The sequence below is a fragment of the Trichechus manatus genome, unplaced genomic scaffold (assembly GCF_000243295.1).
Source record: "Trichechus manatus latirostris isolate Lorelei unplaced genomic scaffold, TriManLat1.0 scaffold00012, whole genome shotgun sequence".
NCBI classification, from domain to species: Eukaryota; Metazoa; Chordata; class Mammalia; order Sirenia; family Trichechidae; genus Trichechus; species Trichechus manatus.
In genome coordinates, this window is record NW_004443948.1 from 19,035,456 (window position 1) to 19,060,298 (window position 24,843).

Genomic DNA, 24,843 nt, shown 5'->3' on the forward strand with positions numbered 1-24,843 from the left:
CAAACAGCAGAAAATAAACTAGATAACTGGGACCTCCTAAAAGTTAAATACTTATGTTCATCAAAATATTTCTTCAAAAGAGTAAAAAGAGAACCTACAGACTGGGAAAAAAAATTTTGGCAACAACGTGTTTGACAAGGTTCTAATCTCTAAAATTTATAGAAAACTTCAACACCTCAACAACAAAAGAACCAAACAATCCAATGAAAAAATGAGCGAAAGACTTGAACGAACACTTCACCAAAGAAGGCATTCAGATGGCTAACAAACACATTAAGAGATGCTCATGATCATTATCCGTTGTTGTTGTTAAGTGCCCTTGAGTCAGTTCCCTATATACAACAGAACGAAACACTGCCTGGTCTTGCGCCATCCTCACAATCGTTACTATGTTTGAACCCATTGTTGCAGCCACTGCGTCAATCCAACTTGTTAAGGGCCTTCCTTTTTTTCACTGACCCTCTAGTTTTTAACTTTTCACTTTCATTAAAGAGATCAAGCCTATGACTGATGGATGTAGCCAACTACCACAGCAGAAAACTCATCAACGTAGACTGAAGGGGACAGAGAAAGAATGAAAGGAGAGAACACTGTCTGCCTCTTGGAATTCTATAGTCAGAAAACAGGCCAAAGGAGCTACATCTGTTGTTCTCCAATAAAAAAAAAAAAAAAAAAAAAAAATCATCCCTGGAGCAGCTCAGAGATCAGCAGAACTATTGGAAGGAGCACGGGAAGCAGAGTTGCCTCTTCTCAAAGGGTGCGGCCATGGCCTCTGGGGTTTCAAAGTGTAGGGTTACGGTCTCTAAATTAGCCATTACCAAAAAACAAACCCATTGCCATGGAGTCAATTCTGACTCATAGAGACCCTACAGGACAGAGTAGAACTGTCCCACAGAGTTTCCAAGGTTGTAATCTTTATGGAAGCAGACCGCCACAACTTTCTCCCAAAGGGCTGCTGGTGGATTCAAACTGCCCTTCTGTCTGTTAGCAGCTGAGCGCTTAACCACTGCACCACCAGGGCTCCTACATTAGCCATTAGAGAAACGAAACTAAAAACTACAATGAGATACCATCTCATACCGGCAATAATAGCTCTGATCAAAAAAACAGAAAACAACAAATGCTGGCAAGGTTGTGGGAAGATTGGAACTCTTACACATTGCTGGTGGGAATGTAAAATGGTATAGCCACTATAGAAAACAGTATGGTGCTTTTTAAAAAATAGAAAAAAAATGAAAAATAGAAATAGAAATACCATAAGACCCAGGAATCTCTATGTATATACCCTAAAGAGATAAGAGCCATGACACAAATAGACATATGCACACCCATGTTCATTGCAGCATTATTCACAACAGCAAAGAGATAGAAACAACCTAAGTGCCCATCAATGGATGAATGGATAAACATATTGTGGTACGCATACACAGTGGAATACTATGCAAAGATAAATAATAATGATGAATCCATGAAACAATGCACAACATGGATGAATCTGGAGGGCACTACGCTGAGTGAAATAAATCAATCACAAAATGATGAATATTGCATGAGATCACTATTATGAAAAATCGAGAAAACAGAAAGAAACATTTCTTCAATGGTTACCAGGGATGGGAGGGCTAGAGAGGGACAATCATTAACTAGGTAATAAACCAAACCACTGCTGTGGTCTATTCTGACTCATAGCAACACTATAGGATAGAGTTGAACTGCTACTTAGGGTTTCCAAAGCTGTAAATCTTTATGGAAGCAGACTGCCACATCTTTCTCTCATGGAGCATCTGGTGGGTTCAAACTGCCGATCTTTTGATTAGCAGTTGGCTCTTTAATCACTGTACCATCAGACTCCAACTAGATAATGGACATGTGCTGATATTTGTTAAGGGAAAGGCAAAACACAGTATGGGAGAAGACCGCACAATGCAACCAAGGCAAAGGATGGCACTGAGAGGTATACAAGAATAAAGCGCAACTACGGTAAGTGCTATAGCATATACAATCCTGTAACAACAGTAATAACAAACAGTAATTCGTGAGTGGATACATAGGTAGCTATGTATGCAAAATAGGTATGGGAGATTGTACAAGATTACACCCACGTGCATAAATGGGTATGGTTGTGAGTATTTCTACTCGACATCAGTTTCTTTCTTTTTTTTTGGTATGTATATTTATATACATAATAGAGCACATAGGGGGCACAGTTATGGAAACTTCTTAGACATAACCAAACACCTTGTGGGACTGAGATACTGAAGCCTTAGGACCATAGTTTTGGGGGACATCCTGGCCAATTGGCATAACAGAGTTCATAAAGATAATGTTCTACATCCTACTGTGGCGAGTAGTGTCTGGGGTCTTAAAAGCTTGCAAGAAGCCATCTAAGATACAATTATTGGTCATTTCTTGTCTGGAGCAACGCAGAGTGAAAAAAACCAGAGACGCAAGGAAGTGAATAGTCCAAAGGACTGACGGCCCCCATGAACCACAGCCTTCACTAGCCTGAGACTAGAAGAACTAGATGGTGCCAGACTACCACTATCAACTGCTCTGAACAGGAACACATTAGAAGGTTCCACTTAGTGTGGGGGAGTATAACAAATTTCAAATTCATAATAAAGATCGAACTTACTGGTCTGATAGAGACTGGAGGAACCACCAACTCTATAGCCCTAAGATACCCTTCTACCATAGAACTGAAGCCACTTCTGGGGGTCAAGTTTCAGCCAAATAATAGGCCTATAAAATAAACAGTAAGACCTATGAGGAATGTGCTCCTTAGAATAATCAACTATACAAGACCAAAAAGGCAACATTAGCCCAAAAGCAAATATGAGAAGGCAGAAAGGGGCAGGAAAACCAGAGGAATGAAAACGGGGCCCTCAGGGTGGAAATGGGGAGAGTGCTGACACATTGTGGGGATTGCAACCAATGTCGTGTAACAATTTGTGTATGAATTGTTGAATGAGCAACTAATTTACTATGTACACTTTCACCTAAAGCACAATAAAATGTTAAAAAAAAAAAGTTTGTGATGTCCATCTTAGTTAACTAGTGCTGCTCTGACAGAAATACCACAAGTGGATGGCTTTAACAAAGAGAAATCTATTCTCTCATGGTCTAGTAGGCTACAAGTCCAAATTCAGGACATCAGCTCCAGGGTGAGGCCTTCTCTCTCTGTCGACTCCAGAGGAAGGTCCTTGTCACCAGTCTTCCCTTGGTCTGGGGGCATCTCAGCACAGGAACCTCAGGTCCAAAGAATGCACTCTGCTCCTGGCACTACTTTCTTGTGGTATGAGTTTCCCTTGTGTCTGTGCTCACTTCTCTCTTTTATATCTCAAAAGAGATTGGCTTAAGACACTATCTAATCTTATAGACCTCATCAGTATAACTGTCACTAATCCATCTTATTACATCATAGTGGTAGAGTTTACAACACATAACGAAATCACATCAGATTACAAAATGGTACACTGTCACACAATACTGGGAATCATGACCAAGCCAAGTTGACAGATATTTTGGGGGGACACAATTCAATCCATGACAATATCCTTCTGCTCTGTTCCCCATTCTTGATAATCATTCTCATATTTGTTCTCAGCATATCTTCATCTTAACCAAAGACTGATTTCCTACAGGCACTCACCTGAACTCCTCACAATTAGTGGCTGTATATTCTTTCACGAGTTAGGTAATTCAGGGTCCAGAAGTGAGATTTATTTTCTCATTATCCCATCTTGCTACTCCCAGACAATTAGTACCTCACCCTCTTGGGAAGCTCCTATTCTTTGAGGCTCAGGTCCTAGTCTCGGATATATACTAACTTGCAGGTCACTTCCCCTCATTCATTGAAGACTTTTGCCCATGACTTACACTGTTCCTCTGTCCCTGAAGTCTTCCTATTAGTCTGGGTGATTTCAAATACCCAGCTAGCAAATATCCTAATCTCTGGTAATTGTCTTCTCTACCAGCCCTGCTCCACTCACTCACATGGTCACGTCCTAGAATTTTTATCACCCAAAAGACTTCAACTCCGGAATCATTGATTTAAGTACCTACTCTTTCATAAATGCTTCTCCTTCCAGGGCCTTACTTTTCCAAATATTTCACTATAGTTATATTTTTATATATGCTTTTGGTTATATTGTCCTTTTTGTTAAGTCTCTTAATCAATCCTCTACTTTCTATTTATTCTTCTTCATTTCCTCTCATACGCAGTCTTGCCAATCCTCTTAATTCCTTGTATCTCTAACACTTTCTTGCATCCACCTGCCAAAACCGTCATCCTGGATCAACCCTGTTATCTTCTTGTTTAATAACTGTAGTTAAGCTGTAGAATGACACTGGAAAAGGGAATAATTTGGTTTCATTGTAAATTTTCAATCACCAATAGAAACATGACTGTTAAATTAGCACAGAAATTTTGGGCCGACTTTATTCCTTAAGAATTTCTCTTTGGACACTCTCCTCTTATGCCCTTTTATCCATACTTAAAGTTTCCATGTCTATCTATATATTGAGGACTCTCAACTGTTATCTCCAGCTCAAGAATGGCATACACACTTGTCTTTCAACATCTTCATTTGATAGCTTAATATAGCGAGAATTTAGGGTCAAGATTTTCTCTCTCCCCTGCCCTATATCTGGTCCTCTTCCAAGTTTCTTATATCTATGAATGGCATCACCGTGCATCCACCTCTGCAGAGCAGAAGCCCAATATTCTTTTTTGAAATTTCCATTTTTCTCATTTCCATATACATTCCCTTACAATTTTTTAAACTATACATGCTTTTGTTTCTCTGGAACACTTCTTTCCCACTGTAATTTATGCCAAGTCATCAAAATATTAGCATGCTGTTTCCCAGTGCAGTATTAATGGGTGGTTAATATCATAAAATTAAAGATGAACACTTTTCAAGTTCCTTGGTAAATATTATCCAGAATAATTTGAGACAACCACTCATTTTTGAATGGAAACAAGCCATATTATATAAACAAAACAACCATTTATTATATGATATGTGATTTCTAGTTGAAAATGTTTATTTGATTTATGGCTTAAAAGATATGATTTAGGGAATAATATTGGAGTTACTACTCCCCGTCCTTAAGCATAGAGAATGTGACCCAGCTGGAGCTGGGCTCACAAGGACTCACAAGGACCCATCAACTGGGCCCTGAGGTATAAAGACAATAGCTAAGATACTCTTGGAAAATATCTTTTAGGGAAACTTTCACATAAAGCTGATCAAACACAACACAAAAGACTTTCCACTCTTACCTTTTTCTATTAGCATTTAGTGAATAGAAATTTATTGAACCAGTGAAGACCTTCCTGACTCTCATTACTGAAACCTGTACCAATGATTGTTAAGAAAGACGATCCAAAATGTAGGATCACAGTTTCTAGCCAATCTGTGAACAGGTGAAGCCTTCAGTGGTTTTGCCCATTTGTAATGTTAATATATACTGATGACTCTGCAATGGTCTTTGGACTCGGGCAGACATGGCTGTGGCAGCATGCTTGTCCGCTTCCCACTTCTGCCCTTTTGAATATATGCCGAATAACTTTCTTTTTGCTTTACTCAACTTTATGATGTTTTTCCCCTACATCAGATCACTTGAGAGAAAAACAGACAACATGAAGATTGATCTTTGATAATGTTTATCTTTCTTAAAATTCTATTTTCTGTATGTATATTTGTGAATGCTGCCTTTAGCATTTTTCAGGAAACGATAAGCTGTAAAATACACAGCTCGTAAAAGAAGTTTTGTCAAAGGTGCACGTGAAGTCACAGAGAAGATTATCTCTAAAGGACCACAAAATAAGGTGACTGTAAAAGGGGCATATGTAGCAACAGTTTTGGTGTATATAATAGTAATGACAATAAAGGCTGGAAAAAATACCCAAAACTCTGACCTTGTCAGAATTCACTGTTGAGAGGCCTTCTGTTTTCATACTTTAAAGTTTGAATGACTCATTTACATTTGTTGGTTTATGTGATGCTTTTTGCAAATATATTATTCTAATGCTTCAGCTACCCACATAACACACGTGTTTAGAGCTAAGTTGTTGCATGGTATTATTGATTGTGCTCCCTCTAAATATGTGTTGAATTTCTGGCTCTTGCACCTGTGTTTGTGATCCTGTTTTGAAATGGAGGTTTTCTTTTTGTTATGTTAATGAGGTCATACTAGTGCAGTGGATTTAGTGGATCCTAAATCTAATTACTTTTGATTTATAAGAATGAATGCCAAGGAACCAAGAAATAAATGCCCAGGGCTATCAAGGATGGAATCCCGATTTGGACTTTTAGCCCCAGAACTGTGAAAAAAATAAATTTCTGTTCTTTAAAGGCACCCATTTATGGTATTTGTGTTACAGCAGCCCTAGGTAACTAAGACGCACAGCATTTCTTTCTTTTTTACTTCGAAGAAAGAGCAACAAGAGATGAATTTAATTCCTACTTCAACATTTTTTGGCTGAGTAACCCAGAATAATGTAGATAATATATTACACTTTTCTGAGCCTTGGTTTCTTTATATATACAATTAGAATAATAGGAAAGCTACTATTTACCTCAAACTGGTTATTCTAAGGATATAAATATACAAACCATTTAGCAGTGCTTAGCACTTAGGCACACAATAAGTAATAGCTCTTAAAAGCATTAGTACTGAGCTTTTTTTTTTGTTTTTTGCCTTTGCTTATAATATATGTAAAATTACATTGTTTAATTTTACAAAGCCAAGCAAATCTGATTTATAGAAACAGATGAAATGTAGGCTTATGTAGTTTTATTATTATCTATAACAAATGGTGGGTTCTTAGATCATGGTAAGGTTATTTTATTAGAGAGTGGTATTTGGGACATGAACTCTAATATACTGTAATGAAGAGGTGAAGATTCAAACACAACAGTTTATGGTAAATAACTGATAAATGAAATTTGAATGTGAGAATGTTGGAATTCTACAAGACCATAGAGAATAACATAAGCCATCCTTCTCATTTTGCTGAATGTAAAGACTGAGCCTAAAGAAGATAACTGATTTACAAGACCACACAGCAGATTAGCAAAAGGATCAATAGGAAATACATTTTTTAAACTCCCAGCCCAATGATCTTTCTAATATTACATGATGCAAATGAAGAGAAAATTAATATCCAAGTTATTTGCTTCTCATATATATATACCAAACATATGTAGTTATGTGTACCAAACATATATATATTCATATGTGTATATATATATGAAAAACATCTATCTATCTACCAAAAAGTCAAACCAAACCTGTTGCCATCAAGTCGATTCTGACTCATAGTGACCCTATAGGACAGAGTAGAAATGTCCCACAGGGTTTCCAAGGAATGTCTGGTGGATTTGAACTACCGATCTTTCGGTTAGCAGCCAAACTCTTAACCACTGCCCACCAGGGCTCTCTCTCTCTATATATGTATGTATGTATGTGTGTGTGTGTGTATATATGTATATGTATATATATATATATATCATTACCATAACCTTTCATTATTTCTCTATTCTCCTTTGAGAAAACAGAGTGGACCTTTGTTTTCTAAACTTGCAGCTAATAATATTTACATTTCCACCTCTGAAAAAACACTCACCTTCAGTCGAAAAGGTCATTTTCACACTTCCTCTCTTTCAAAAGCTGAGGAGAAGAAATACCAAGAAAGAAAAAATGAGAAAGTCAGGCAGCTGTTTGGACTGTTACTGAAAAGTCATGATGCTCATCACCATTGTTTCCTTTTAATGTTAATTTAAAATATGATAGACACTAAAAAAGCACATTGGTACAAGCAGCATTTTAGGGAAATTTTGCACTATTTTATTTGATAAAAACAAAAGGAAAGCAATTAGAAGCCACAGCATAATTTTCTTTCATTTTGTGGGAAAATACAAGTCCATTTTTCTGGAAGTGGAATTTTCTAGAATCATGCTGAATTGGTTATATCTCATGAAATCACTACATGAAGCAAATTGAATTATATTTTCCCAAAGGCATCATCTTAGCCTTCTTGTAGGGTTTCATGCTCCTTATGAGTATCTACTTCTTTATGAAAAAATATATTAACGGTACCATATAATAGCTAAACGGTGTTGTTACAGCCACTTATTATGTTTTAGGTCAATGAAATGTAGCAGAACATTAACATTCATTCAAGTCAAAAGAGAATTTACATGAGCATTTTCAAAACTTTTGGTTTTTATGTTTTATCTTAATTGAAGGCTTTCAGAATCCATCAAAATGTAAGAGAATTTACCTAAAAAAAGCAGCATACGGGTGTCTGTACTCTTGAGTCTAAATATTGTTGCAAGGAAGTTCATTTTATTTATGTTATACCCTCAGTAATCACCATGTATACACTCTTCATATAACACCTTGGTGAAGGAATTAAGTATAAAGAAAAAAAAATGACTAAGGAGGACTTTCACCAGAAAATAACAGGGATATTTTTCACACAAATAGCAACGAAGAGTAGGTGGGGCAAAAAAGAATAATAAATCTTAAATTCTAACCAGAGAAAAATATGAGGAGACGGAAGACAGAACATATACTAATTTGCAAACAGAGTTCTATTTTGAAATTAAGATTTGAATAAAGAGGAAAATCATTTTGGTTTTTGGAGAATTCATTCATTACTTCAACAATATTTGTGAAGCACTTACACATACTACACACTGTTCTAATCTCTGCAGGTATAGAAAAGATTAAAAACAAAACCCTGCTTTTATGGATTTTATATTATAGTGTGTGGAAAGAGACAATAAAAACATCCAAAATTGCTATCAGGGAAGGAAGATACAGCAGGATTGGAGGGTGTGGGCAGGAGTGTATGAATGCTGTTTTTGATGGTGTGACCTGAGAAGGCTTCTCTATGCAAAGACTTGACTGAAGTGAGGGAGTGAGCCTTGTTGATGCATGAAGAAAATGGAGATTGAGAGCCTCCTTTTATGAGAACCTACAAAATACAGAAGTACACCTGAATAATTTTCAAATTAGGAATCAAACGTAAATAAGGAACAGGTAAGAAGGAATTTCAGCGTTTGTTCAGAACTGGAAATACCCATATATCTAAAGAGAAACTTTAAAAGGTTGTGGATGATAAGATATGGATAACAGAAACAACAAAACATGTTTTTATAGAAGTAATAGTAGAATTAAAGTATAATCAAACCAACACCAAGCCCATTACCATCAAGTCGATTCTGACTCACGATGACCCTATAGGACAGAGTAGAACTTCCCCATAGGGTTTCCAAGGAGTGGCTGGTGGATTCAAACTGCCGACCTTTTGGTTACCAGCCATGGCTCTTAACTTCTGTGCCAATAGATACATAAAAATAATAGGAAACTTAAATAATATAAACATACATAAACATGGGAATGAGGGCACCATTTTGTGTTTTTAAAAGTTACGATCATCACCCTAATAAAGGTGTAAAGATGAATTTTTGAAACGTGTGTGTGCTGATTTGTTTTTAAACAAATTTTCCCCTACCCTCTGGACAAGTTTAAAAATGTATATGCTATTTCTTCATCTTTCAAAAAGCGTGCAGTATGAGGCTGAGAAAGAAGCATGTTCTCAGCAGCTGTGCAATGCTACATGTTGTGAATATGCAACAAATATTAAGTGACATTGAAATACGAACTGATGGATAATGAATCACTTCAGGGAATTATCCTGCCAAAATGTTTTGGAAGATCCATGAAATGTTTGACAAACCCAAAAGATGGCAAGCTTTGCCTTTGCTGGGATTTATTTATTTATTTGGGGGATGGAGAGACAGGTTCTTTGTTTTCATCTGGCTCATTATGACCTCTGCTAGAGAGTAATTTATGTTCAAATCACATTACTTTAACTTTTGTTAAGCAATTGATTTTTTAGTGGTTATGTAATTGGGGAAAAAAACAGAACATCCAGAAAAACTGCCTCTTTTTATTAAGTACAGAAATAACATTGATTAAGTAGAAATCATAGTAATGGGATTGACCCATAGGTGGTGAATGAGCACCAGGAAAAGACACAAATGTTGCATTTAGAGAGTTTATACCTAACAATAACATTTTATTTAGCATGTACTCAAATAAGGAAGAAAAAAAAAATCAGCTTGTAACATTTTTTATCTTTATTTTCCTCTGATTATCTTCAAATCAACAGTTGGGATCTTCGACGAACACCACTTGGTGGTCTTAATGATTTTAAAATGATCTCACTTTAAATATTAAAAAATTTTAGCCTGTTTCTGGCTACTTAAACATCCCCTGCCACATTTGTTTTGTGTACCAGTCAGTCTAGTTACATAAACCTTCTCACAATACCTGTAATGTGAGAAGTATATGAATTTGTCAGGATTCATAAAGCTGTAAATTACAGAAGCCAGCTTGAGCTAGCTTAAAAAACAAAAGGGAGGGGGTTCTTGTTATGATATAGGAGTCTCTAATAGTAGTTAAGGAATCCTAGTGGCTCAGTGGTTAAGAGCTATGGCTGCTAACTAAAAGGTCGGCGGTTCGAATCCACTAGCCATTCCTTGGAAACCCTATGGGACAATTGTACTCTGTCCTATAGAGTTACTATGAGTTGGAATTGACACAACAACAACAAGTTTGGGTTTGTTTTTGTTTTTGTTTTTTAATAGTAAAGAAAATAATGCAACCAGATGCTGGGTAGGACTAAAAGGAGCACTAGAAGGCTATTGGAAACTCTGGAACTGTTCTCTCACCATTTCTTGATTCAGCTTCTCTGCACATTTATTTTTATCTCTCTTTTTTGGCAGATTACTCTTCCTACTCAATCCACATGATATGGAAGAAGACCTAGTCCACCAGGTCTCAAATATACATAGTAGAATTCAAGCCACATGGTGAGACAGACTCCCTTGATCCTAATTCCTAATTCTCCAGGAAGTGATCAGGGCCCTGGACCAGGTACGATATCCAATTATTTCCCAATTAACTCTGGCTAGAAAATCAAGGTGCTATCATATAAATATGGCTGCTAGTTGCTAGCAATATGGATATGGAGAGGGCTGAAGTGGGTAGTAGTATTAAATGGTTCATTGTTAGTTAAGAGATACCCAAAGGAATCCACTATATTATAATAAGTCAAATTTTGTCTCAAGTTCTCCTTCTCAAGTGTTTTACTCTTCATATTCACTATAATTTTTCAGACAGCATCTTTTCACCTTTTAAAATCCATTTTCAACTCATCATTTTCATCAAGTCTCCATCTTGATGAACAGACAAGCATCCAACAAAGTGCTCCTCTTAAAAATAATAGCTATAAACTGTAAATATTATAAACACAAACATCTAAGGGTTCTGGAGAGTGAGGTATGATAGGCAGACTCTGGAGCAGAATCTAAACTTTGGGAAAGAAATCACAACAAGGTGAGCCAGCCCTCCACATTGTTTCCAGTTTGCCTTGAGGGCAGCACAGTCACAAAGGCAGTGGTGTAGGGATGGCAAAACGCTGATAGAAAATAGTTTTCAAGCTTAAGGAAACAAAGGGAGAAGCAGAGGGTAGCCAGTGTCACCAGTGTGATTAGATAGTATCAGCAAGGAGAGAGCCAGAGAAGGAGAACCCTGAAGGAGAACTGTGGATGACCACTAAACCACACTGAATGGACCAGCAGAAACTGACATATGGTTGAAGGAACTGACCTGAAATCTAAGCTGCTGCCCACAGCAAGCATGCCTGTTTGCTGTTTGAGTCTAACCAATTTAATTGCCTGCTAAAGCAAAAGCATCAAAACTTTTTGGAGCAATGTAACAGAATCCAGATTCTCCACAATTTAATATTCAGAATGTCCAGGATACAATCCAACATTATTCTCATACAAATAACCAGGAAAATGTGATCCAGTCTCAAGGGAAAATACTATAAACAGATTCTAACCCTGATATTACCAGATGTTGGAATTATTAGACAAGGACTTCAAAGAAATAGTTATAATTATGCTCCGTTACATAAAGAAAATTAGGCTTGTAGTAAATAAAAAGACAGGATGTTTCTGCAAATACTAAAAGAGCAAATTTTAGAACTGAAAAATAAAGTATTTGAAATAAAAATCCACTGGGTAAGTTTTATAGCAGACTGGAAATGGAGATAAACAGGTCAGAAATTTAAAAATATATTAAAAGAAAGGATAGAATATGAAGAAAGATAATCTCTCACAACGACTTATCAATTTCAAGGGAGAAATGATCAATGATATGGCAGAGAAAACTGACAGACACCATCTTAACCAAGTGACTGAATTAATATCACCGCTATTGAGATCTATGAATATATCCCATTATATATATATTATCTATCTCCTGATACGATATACCCAGAAGGATACAGCATCACTTCTATTGTACTCTTTCTAAAAATGAACAGCTTGAATTTAATAATGAGGAAGTATAAGACAATTCAAAATTGAAATGTATTCTACTAAGTAAGTGTCCATCCAGTACTTTTCAAATCTGTCAAGGGCATGAATGATAAAGAAAAATTTAAGAACTCTTCCAGAATAAGAGCAACATTTTTTTTTGTTTTTTGTAGAAACTGATGAGCTGATTGTAACACTTGTATGAAAATGAAAATGAACAAGAAGAGCCAAAGCAATCTTTTAAAAGAGAAAGAAAAGAGGATCTCTATGACCTGATTTTAAAATTTACTATAAAACTACAGCAATCAAGACAGTGTAGTACTGATGAAAAAATAGACATATAGATAAATAAAAGAGAACAGAGTCCAGAAATAGACCCAACTATAACTGGCCAATTGATTTCCAAAAAAAGGGTAAAGGCCTTTCAATGGCGAAAGAAAAGCTTTTTTCAAAAATGATGTTTTTCAACAACTGGCTATTCGTACGAGGAAAAAGTGAACATTCAGCCTTAGCTAACACCCGAACAACTTAACTGAAAAGGATTTCTAGACCTAACTATCAAAGCTTAAACTAGAAACTCCTAAAAGAAATAATGGGAAAAAATCTTTGTGATCTTGAGATAAGTAAGTATATCTTTGATAGAATGTAAAATGTTTTAACCATTAAAAAATAAGGTAAATGGAACTTCATCAAAATTAAATCATGATTATTCAAATTGGGGATCAAGTACATGCTTATGTAACCAGGAACCCTTCCCCAGCCCCTGGTGTCTTTGTAATTCTTTCCATCTTTGAGGTCTAATTTTCCATAAACCAAATTTGGTAAATGCTGCCAAAAGCAATCTTGCTTGTTACTTAGCAAGCTAGGTTTCTTGAGCTAGGTTTACCTGTGCATTGTGATGATTTATATTGAAAACTTCTTTCTTCTTTCCTTTCTCATGCTTACAAAGGAATCTCTTTACTCAATACATTTATTCTCACTAAGATTAAACCATATGGGAATCATTTGCCCTGAACATACTGAGACTGGAAAGAAAGAAAAAGGATAAATTTTCTAATTCCTTCCATTTGAGTACTTAGTGTAACCAATGTTCCTGCCTTGAGGTACAGATAAAAGTTCAAAAGTGAGGGGTAGAAAACATTGTTAAGAATGGAAGATGCTTGTTCTCCTCACTGAAAAACCTAGGACTATGGCAAGTCAATGATCTCAGGATGGTCTTAGTTAATATTGTTGTTAGGTACTGTCAGGTTGGTTCTGATTTATAGCGACCCCGTGTACAACAGAACAGAACACTGCCCAGTCCTGTGCCATCCTCACAACTGTTGCTATGTTTGAGCCCATTGTTGCAGTCACTGTGTCAGTCCATTACATTGAAAGTCTTCCTCTTTTCGAGGACCCTCTACTTTACCAAGCATGATGTCTTTCTCCAGGGAGAGTGAAAACCCGCATTTGGTCATCACACAGCTAGCACATACTTGAGTGAAAATTTCTGGTAAACAGCAACATATTGAACAGAACCCCCCATTATATCTCTGACACTCTCAAGGTATTTTTCAAGTATTTGGTTCAACAGCAGCTCAAAGATTTGGCATAAGCAATTTTTCAAAGCCTTGTAATTCTTGTGGATGGGTGTATGAATCCCATTTTTTCTCTCTAAGAATCCAAACATGGGAGCTTCTATTTTTAAATAAACATAATTTGGATGTCACAGAATCCTGCTGAGTATTTCTTAAAGGTTTTACCTCTTGCTTAAAAGCTTTCCACTGTTTTCCTAAGAGCAAACCTATTCCAACGTTAAAAGATTCCAATTTGATATGAAACTCCAAACCCATGAATTTTGAGAGGGTTCTAAACTTGCCAAAACAATTTCTCTTTAGACTTGATACTTGGATTACACACTCCCACTGTATATTTAAAAGCCTTTACTCTAAAGGTTTCCTCTAACAAAAGGGAGATGAAAAGATACTGTAATTATTCACGGAACATATTCAAGCCATCATTGCTGATGAAATATGATATCTACGACATTCCTCCACTGTAAATAAGGTAATGATTCAGAGGAGTGCCATTAGCTACAGAATAACCATTCTCATCCTTGTTAACACATAAAACAATAGCTTTCATCTCTCAGAGTACTCTGCCGCTTAGCCTAAAACATACTACATCTAAACTCTTTGGGAATAAGATTTAAATTGCAGGTTAGTTTCAGCTTTTTATAGTTTTAACTCAAGTGGGAACTGTGTGTGCCTCTCTTTGACTGACATACCAAGGTAACATTCTTTCCACCTGGAAAACAAAAGCTAATATTCTAGCAGCCTGGTGCTCTTTGGTGCAATCGGGCTGGGAAACCAGGTTACAACAGGAAAGCTGCTGCCTCAGTAAGGGCTGACCTCATTAACTTGGGGCTGTTCTGGTAGTTTCTCGCGAGGAATATAAGGCATAGATGCCTCTTATAGCATGCAGTGCTTCATAAAGCCACATCAGCCCTGAACTGGGTACGGAACACAGAAATTAGAAGGAACCAGATATCATAGCTAACTGCAGTTTGCAGCCTGCAGAGTGAGTACTACCTTTGCATTCATTCTCAGAAGCTATCCCTGAGACTGCATGCAAACATATTCGCATAACAACAGAAATGTTGGTAAGTGGACAAACACTTGGTTAGAGGAGTTTCCCAGCTCACTGTATGATGCTTTCCAGAGCATCTGTCTTTGCCACTGGCAATCCTTTTAGAAAAGGAAGCATGAACGCATTGCATCTCTTGGTTTAATAAGGCCTCTAAGCTTCCAGTGCAATTATTAAGGCTTTAAAAAGCGGCATAAGTAGCTTCAGTGCTCCGAGATCTTCTCCCAGATTTTATTACAATGAAACGAGTGTAAAAAAATAAAAAAATAAAAAAATGGAGGGAAGACGGCAAGTTGACACACATGCCATTTCTCCTACAACATCAGAACCTGCTGCTACAGGAAGTTTCTTGCCGTGGATGGTGGTATTAGGCGTGACCTCGTCAAGCCTTAGAAAACCTGCATCCACTTTAGCCACTCACTGAAAGCACACAGAACTGCTGAAGATAAAATTTCCAAGAATATATTAAAACGAAACTGCTAACTCAGCCAAATTTCCTACACACTTGGAAAGCCTGTAAAACTGCAGTCCAACTTTAATACGCAGAAAGAGGAAAAGATAGTATAACTAAGTAGAAGCTGCTGTTTAAATGTCAAGGTTTTGAAAATTGAAACAGTGTTTATGTGAGTGCCAGTTATGTGTGAGTGCCAGTTATGTGTTCGTGCCCACAGTGAGCTATTTCAACTTACCTTCAGATTATTTTTAACATCTGAAATTAAGACCGCAGTTTCTTGAATCTATCAATACTACTTATTTTCCAAATTGAAGAAGTATATTTTGTAAATAAGTTTAGCTTTTTGGAGAAACTGTCACGTGTTCAAGTTTTAGACAAAATTCTATTCCAAATATCCCCACCCCCCCATGGGAAATAATGTATGTACATGGAAAATAATATATAACATGGAACTCCTTGTTATTGATACCACCAACAAATTGGTGAACCATTCAATACCTTTATGCCTTGTTCTAGGAACTGTATTTATATTAAATCATTTCTGTTTACTGCCTGTTCATCTTCCAAATATCCCCATAACTAAAAAATATTTTGCTCAATTTTCCCTCTACAATATGAATGATCTAGCTCTTAGCTTCTTATCCCTATATAGCGACAACTGCAGCTTGCAGGTTCTTGCAGAAACTCACCGTGTTTTATTCACCTCCATATTCCTGTGCCTAATAAGATTCTTGGTAAATAGTGATTACAGAAAAAATATTTATCTAATGGAACTAGAGCTACATTCGTCACACAATTCATTTTGATACCTTGTCTGAAAAAAAATTAATTTAAAACGTTTGCTTATTCCACATATAAGGAAATATTATAAGTTAAACACTCCTGTTGTTACTAGTACACCACAATTAATCACTTTTATTTCTATCTTGTGCTTTTCTTGAATTTTGTGGGCGGTTTTTGTGTACTTATAGCAATTGTCCAACTAATTTGAGATTAGTAAAGCTATCATATGTATTTTTTTTCCTAAAACCTCAGATCAGTGTTAGGTATTAATTCTGTTGAACTTAACTGAAATCAAATTAAGGAATTTTGGGTTTCTTTCTGAGAGATAATGTTATCCATTTAAATAAGTGAAAAGAAGTGTGAAAATATGCAAAAAGTATGCAAACATTTGTTTAAGGCTAGAATGTTAAAACGGGGTATCAAGTCAAGTAATGGACAAATGACTTGATACCCTGTTTTAACATTTTAGCCTTAAACAAATTCTCTCATCTTTTAAAAAACAAAACAAACAAACCCCTTGCCATCGAGTCAATTCCGACTCAGAGCGACCCTATAGGACAGAGTAGAACTGCCCCGTAGGGTTTCCAAGGAGTGGCTAGTGGATTTGAACTGCCAACCTACTGGTTAGCAGCTAAGCTCTCAACCACTGTGCCACCAGGGCTCCCTCTGATCTTTTAGAAGTCCTCAACTTTGCCCAGGAGCTAAGGACTTTTTAAGAATGGTGAAAAGTTATGTTTAAGATTATCTATTTCTTTCTTTATAACTGTTATGTTAGTAGATGTAGCAAGGATTTTTTTTGGAGAAATTGTATGCAAGTAGATAATAGAGTGAAAAGATATAAAAACTAGTTTTGTTTTGAGGTCACCTCAGCTTACGTGTATGTGTGCTTGCTGTGTGTATGGTGTGTGTGATTTGCTTGTTCTTTTGTTTTTTTTTTTTTTTTGTTTCTTGCCTTTTTCCACTCTAGAGCATTCCTTACTTTCAAAACCCTTCAAGTGCCAAAAGAACTGAATTTATATGAAAAGATATTTTGGAGCATTATTGCCAACCTTGATTTGAAACTGGAGTTTACAAAATCTTCACAGAGCCTATTTTAACGAGGTTTCTAGCTTTAATAAAAAGAGTGTGGTTGCTTAACTGAAATGGCCTGCCAAGAGTTTCTTAGGTTCTTCCATGGCTACACTGAATATTAAATGTATTGAACAACAGATTGAAGCAAGAGCGTAAGCTTTCATCTAGAAGGCAGGGTGGTAGCTCCAACCCTTGATATTAGGAAGAAGTTCTCTTGGGGTATATGTAGAAACAACTAATAATTCTTATAAACTAATCATTAGTTATTATAGATATAAGTTATAGTAGTTAACATTTTGTAAAATTGAATTTGCCTCAGAGTTTTCATTAAAAATATTTATATTAGGCTCTGTGAATAAAAGAACTCCAGTAAAAATGAAGATTTTACAAGTTTCTAAAACAAACTAGCCTTTGTTCTTGAATTCTTAAAAAATACGAAAGCGTATTTGTTTCCAGATGGAAGATAATTAACAGGAAAAAAAATCTGCTTTATCCATAAAAATGGTTCCTTTGTAAATTTCAGTAAGTTCCCCAAAATGTGCACATTCCCTTGGAAAAAATTAAACTAGTATTGGATAAAAATTAAATAAGTAATAATAATCTTTCTTCCTTTTATTAAAATCATGGGAAAAATGGGTCTTAGAGGTTTAGAAATTATTTCTTTGTTATTCTCCTCATTATTTCCTGCTTCAAGGTGTTTGTTAGATTGAAAATCAGCTGTCTTTTGACAAGATTATGTAACAATCTGCATAACTGTGCTGCATGTATGTGAGGATAGTCATGAAGGCTTAGTTGTTCAAAGTTATAATGTATTTTAGAAAGGTCAATGACTGGGGTTATTTGTGACAGTGAAAATACTTCCAAATTGCAGAAATTAGGCTACCAGTATCGAAAAACCTTAGACTGAGTAATATTATTTACTTCTATCCATGACAGATAGAAGCTAAATTTTAAAAATCACATCAACATAACAGTATAAGTCACCCCTAAGTATGGTGTAACTTAAATTACTTCTGTTCAAGTACATTTAAAGTGTCAATTAATTGCCTCCTTTTCAAAGGCACACCTTTTCCCCAATTATCAAATTAAAATTTGCGCTGAATCAATGAGCACAATGATAGTTTAATTATATTAAACCACATGAAATAAACAGTGAGGAAGTGTTTGTGCAGATGGGCATCTGCGTCTGTCACCTCGAGGCACAGCCAATGACAAGTATCATTCTTTTGGTAAATAAAATCGCTTTATTGTACTGTCACTACAGCATCCCTACTTTTAAAGATAGGAGAATGGGCTGAGATAGAGAGATTTAAGGGAATTACAGAAGAAGAAATTGCACACGCAGATGTATCTTTTTTTTCTAAGGGCACCAGGTGTTTTAAATGCCACCAGAAGGGTGCTCCAGGCAATTCTGTGCTGTCCAAGATAGCTTGGCATAGATTATCTGAAAGCTTTTGTGTCTTTTCAGCTTTTGATTAAAGGCCAGTGTCAGGACTCCCCTGGGGTTTTGCTTGGTACAGTAAAGCCGAGGGATTTTTTTCTTTTTTTAAGCTGCTGCCAAAAAGATGCCAGTTAGGATAATTACATTTCAATTTAAATTGGTAATTTTATGAAAATTTAAACCAGAATATGTGTCACCCAAATCTCCTCACTTTTATTCCTCCCAAACATGCACGCACACGCCCCTCTTGTTTTGGGGGAGACAATGACAGCAGTCCACCAGAACCTTCCCATGACCCGGAGATATGTGCCAGGAATTAAACAGATGAGAGAAAATTGAACAGAGCCCGTTTTCTCTGCCCAAATTTATTTCCTAGCTTGGATTTATCCCCAGTGTACATTGGAACCATCCCAGGGTATCCGAGCTTCTAGTATCTTTTTTCCCGTGGACCCCGGCAAAAGAAGCTTTAGACCATAACTGTATTATTTAAGACATTGTTTTCCATTCACAGTCAAGCTTTGTATTTGTGAACAGGATGTAGAAAAGGAATCAAACCTACTTAGAGTCTCTCACCCTCTTGGTGAAAAGAGTGGAACACAAGTGGCTAGATGAATCCTGAATTTTCTGTCTGCCACTTTCTTTTTCCAGGACACATACGCAAGCTTGGCAGCACCAACAAAGTGGAAGTAATGTTCCTTTGTTTAGAATGCAGTGTGTACGAACATTTACATAATAAAATACACACACAAATAACAGATGGTGAAGAGCCACTCGTTTCGCCACATGTTGTAAGCACGATACTGTTCCTTGATGATCTCATTTCTCTTACTTCTGCCTACAGATGTCTACCAGCTATTTAACCTCAGGGGTTATTCAGATGGCGAAAGGTTTGAAGACAGGCACAAATCTGTCTACAGAATTTTCTTCTTCCATCAGGTGTAAATGTCCTTGCTGGATGGAGTTATCAATCCACAAAAATGTTTTCCTCTGTCTCAAGAACTGAATAATAAACTCTTTTCTCATGACACTTGTTGGGCAGATAGTGTCTACAAAGAGGACAATAAATACTGCCAGTGTGCTGAGTTTGAAAGAGGTCTTTTCCCTCTAACCTTTTGTTCTGAGCTGAAAGTGGCTTATTAATAATCTGACTTATTAAATGAATAGCTTTCTTTTAGTGATGTGAAGAAGCGCCTTCTGATACGAAGTGGAAGCCTCACAGATGCTGTTTGCTCACATGTCCAATCTGTAATTAGAGTTAAGCCTCAAATGTGTGGTAATAGATACGTTGTATGGATTTAACTGCCACTTCCCTCCCTAATTTACACTTAGATAACACTTCTCCTCCCAAAAGCACAAATTACATTCCTTTTAATTAGCTCCCAATGTACTTTATTAAAGTACATTGAGAATGTGTATTATTAACTTATTAATGTATGAGCATACATTATGCAAATATATGTAATCATTAATTAAATATCACAACACACAAGGAAATAGCATTATCATACCCATTTTACAGAAATGAATGTATGCCAAATTATTTGGACAATGACTCATTCAGAATAAGAACCCCTGTTCATCTGTCTAGAATTCTTTGTTTCTCTCAAGAGGACGTATCATTTACTAAACTCTCTCATTGCTTCTAACATAAGGCAAACCATAATTTCTTAAGCAAAATTGTATGAGTGATGCATTTAAATAAATTTGCATTTCATTTTAGAGACATCTTATGTTTTAACAAGCACATAAATCTCACATTTTACATATGGGAGTGTGTAATAAGGATTTAATATTGTCACTAGTATAAATCAACAAATATGGATATTAAGAGTAATCTGTCTAATAAGAGTATCTTAAGGAAAAACAATGAAATTTCTTCAAAATTGTTGAAAAAACAATTTTATCCTTCAAAAAACAGTCTAGAAAATAATACTCAGAAATAGGCTTAGTAATGGGTTGGAATGTGAATGAAAACCATTAAAATTATCAGAATAGTTTTTGGGAAGGAAAGCAAAAACAAAAACAAAAAAAAACAGTTCACTTAGCCATATTCCTGAGGGCTGATTAAAGGATACTGATGATTTGCTGAACATAGGCATAGTCCACAATTAGCTGTCCACAGTCAGAAGAAAAAATAGTTGTCACAGAATCAGGAAGAAAGAGCAGAAGAGTCAAAGAGAATAAGGAAGAGTGGATTATAAGATTTGTGGATGAGTTGATAAGAAGTCCTTCTACTTTAGTCTAGGATTACAAAGAACCCTATGCAGAGGAAGGAAAATGAAGAAGAGAGCAATGGAAAGCTTGTAAAAGCAGAAAGGAAAAAAAAAGTTAATAATCTGACAGAATTTACTAGCAAGCACTAGATTTAAGAGCTTTGTGATTCCTAAGAATACACCGTGCACTTATATAATCACAGCCCTTAAAGGGAAAACTATTTCTGAGGAAAAGTACTCAGTTAAATGATTTCACTTGCTTATCTTAGTCACTTTACGTTGACTTTTCTTATGTGGTGGGTAGTAGAAGACCCTTTCCCTAACGTGAGTCTTTTCCCATCCTCTGCACTTCCCTCACTGTGTATAGTTCTGCATGCCTCTGTCACCCATGCTTCTATGATTATATCCTTCCTTCTCTTAGACTGTACAACCAACAACTGGGATAGAACAGTCATGGTAGACTGTTCCTTTTGGTTTACACCGAAGTTAAAATTGTTGTTGTTAGGTGCTGTCAAGTTGGCTCCAACTCATGGCAACCCCATATACAACAGAATGAAACATTACCTTGTCCTTTGGCATCTTATTGGACAATATTCTATCGTGACCCATAGGGTCTATATTGGTTAATTTTTGGAAGTAAATCACCAGGTCTTTTGTCCTAGTCTGTCTTAGGCTGGAAGCTCTACTGAAAACTGTCCACCATGGGTGCTCCTTCTGGTATTTGAAATGCCAGTGGCATAGTTTTTAACATCATAGCAACATGCAAGCCATCACAGACAGATAGGGAGTAAACTGAAGTAATTGATGTAAGAAATCCTTTGCTGTGACTCCTATATGCCAATGATAAATGAAATTCCCATGTCTTAGCCTCTGGATTCTTCTCTGCCAACTTCCCAGAAAATAAGCAAGGAAAACTGGGCTGCTGATGGAAGTATGTTGAGTCCAACAGGAATTAGGTAAATCCCAAATTGTAGACTAGGAGGCTCCAAAAAACTTGGAGCCTCTCTAAGTTGAAAATCAAGCCAATACTCTTGTTCTCTATGGAGTTTACAGGGATTCTTATGAGGGAAAGAAATTTACTCAACAGCATCCTCACAAAAATTCTACTGCTGGCATCATTTACACCACCCTGGGATTTTTCTTTTACCACCTTCCTTCCTCAATTTCTGCTCTAGTCACTTGATCTCAGTCGCAAAGAAAGGAAATTCCAGAACTAGGAAAAAAAAAAAAAAAAACCCAAGCCTGTTGTTGTAGAGTCAATTCCAACTCATAGTGACCTTACTGAACACAGTAGAACTGCCCCATAGGGTTTCCAAAGCTGTGATCTTTAAGGAAGCAGACTGCCACATATTTTTCCCAAGGAGGGGCTGGTGGGTTCAAACTGTTCACCTTTTGGTTAGCAGCTGTCTTAGGCTGGGTTCTCTAGAGAAGCAAAACCAGTAAAGCGTATAGCTATATATAGAGAGAGATTTATATCAAGGAAATGGCTCACACGATCATAGAGACTGAAATGTCCCACATCCGCGGATCAGGATAGAGGCTTCTCTCGATTCACGTAGCCGCAGGGGCTGGCGAGCCCAAGATCAGCAGGTTGGAGAGCAGGCTCTTGCCCACAGGCTGTGAAGATTGACGAATCCCAAGATTAGCAGGCAAGACCGCAAGGCTTCTCCTGATTCATGTAACTACAGGGGCTGGCAAACCCAAGATCGACAGATAAGCTGATAGCACAAGTCCCAAGAACTGGAGGTCAGACAAACAGGAGGCAGCTGCAGGATCCAGAGAGAGCAAAAAAACCCAAAACGTCTACTTATATTTGGATGCAGGCCACACCCCCAAGGAAATTTCCTTCCAAATGATTGGCTACTCACAGCAGATTCCATCATGGGAGTGATCACATATAAACACTGAGAATCATGGCCCACCCAAGTTGACATACAACCTTAACCATCACCGCAGCCTAGCACTATCTAGATTGCAAGAACTATGCTAATTGCTTACATGTGTGTTAATTTAAATACTACTGTAAACAATATCCTAGAACAGACTTCCTTATTTTCAGTTAGGAAGAAATAATAATCATATGCAAAAACATGAGTTAATGGTAGTGTCTGGGAACAATCTTATTAACCCTTCACTCTCCTGCTGCCAGATTACTCTTATTAACTCAATGCTTTAGCATGTTGCTATTAGTTGTCATTGAGTGGGCTACGCATCATGGCAACCTCACACACAGCAGAGTTAAATGTTGCCTGGTCTGCACCATTCTCATAGTCTTGGTATGCTCAAGTCAATTGTTGCAGTCACTGTGTATTTTCAGTGTCTTACAACCTAGGGGGCATATCTTCCAGCAATATATCAGCCAATGTTCTGTTGTAATTCATATTGGCTAATTTTCAGGAATGGACTGTCTGACCTTTATTTCTAGTCTGTCTTAGTGTCGGAGCTCCGCTGAAACCTTTCCACCATGAGTGACCCTGTTGATATTTGAAATACTGATGGAATAGCTTCCAGCACCATAGCAACATGCAAGCTACCACAGTACAACAAACTGACAGATAGGTGGTGGCTTTTAGCATAATCTTCACCTATTTGAAAATCTTCAGTAGTTGGTCTGTTTCCTAAGATTTCTATATTTAGATCATTATCTTGAAATTCCTTGAACTCCCAGACACCCACCTCCATCACACCTCAAATCTTTATACAACTTAGTATCTAGGTCATGATCTACTGCCTTTCCAGCTCCTTCTCCAGGCTTTCTTGCTCACCATAATCATCCCTGTTTCTTCTGAATTCCAAAAGCACTTATTTGTTTTTTTTTTTTAAGAGTCCAAACTTTTATGAGAGGACTACAGTCCAAAATGGAAGTTATATGGGGTTGAAGTACAATACAATCAGACTGTTCCTCAGAAGTTAGAGTGATGAGACTTGAGCTAACTTACTTTGGACTCATCATCAGGAAAGACCAATAGCTAGAAAAAGACATCATGGTTGGTAGAGGGTCAGCAAAAATGAGGGAAACCCTCAGTGAGATGGATTGACACAATAGCCACAACAATGACCTCAAAAAAACTAATGATCATGAAGATAGTGCAGGACCAGGCAACGTTTCATTCTGTTATACATAAGGTTGCCATGAGTTGGAACTGACTTGACAGCAACTAACAACAACATGGGGTGGGAGTAGCTGAAAACCTGGCAATTACCTCTGGTGTAGCGTGGCTGCCTTTCAGATGTCTTTTGCTGGAAAGATCTTTAATTATGGCCACAAGAAAAAATTTTCATCTTTCTGACACAGAGCATACACATTTTCTGTGATACTTTGTATCAATACCTAACTGTCCACCAGGCTCTTTCCCTGGTATTCAATTAAAATTGAGCCCCTCTCTACAGCTACATGTTGAACATAGCAAGGTGATGGATGGTGCATCAGCCCATCTCCAGGATTTTGGAAACCAAGTCTTCAGTCTTCTTGTGGCTAAAAGGAGATTTATGAACATTTGCCTCAATTCCAGGGTAATCCTCCAGTGTCTGCTTTTTAATCATCAAAGACTTGGGAAGTCTGCCTTTCATGGAAATCTGAACAGCAGATGGACATACAGATGGATCACACTGTAGGAAGGTAGAGATGGCCCTGAGTCCTGGTATTTCTCGGAGGTAGAAAGACTCCAGCTTGGATTATCCTGTTCCTCTGCTCTAGTATTGTTTCTCGACTAGAAGATTTTGCCAGTAGAACAAAGGCTTTAGCCAGAGTCAATGCTTACTCACTGAATACTTGTAACATCATCATCATCATCATCATCATCTCCATGCCTGTATTCCAAATTAAGTTTGGAAAAGAGAGATAATTAC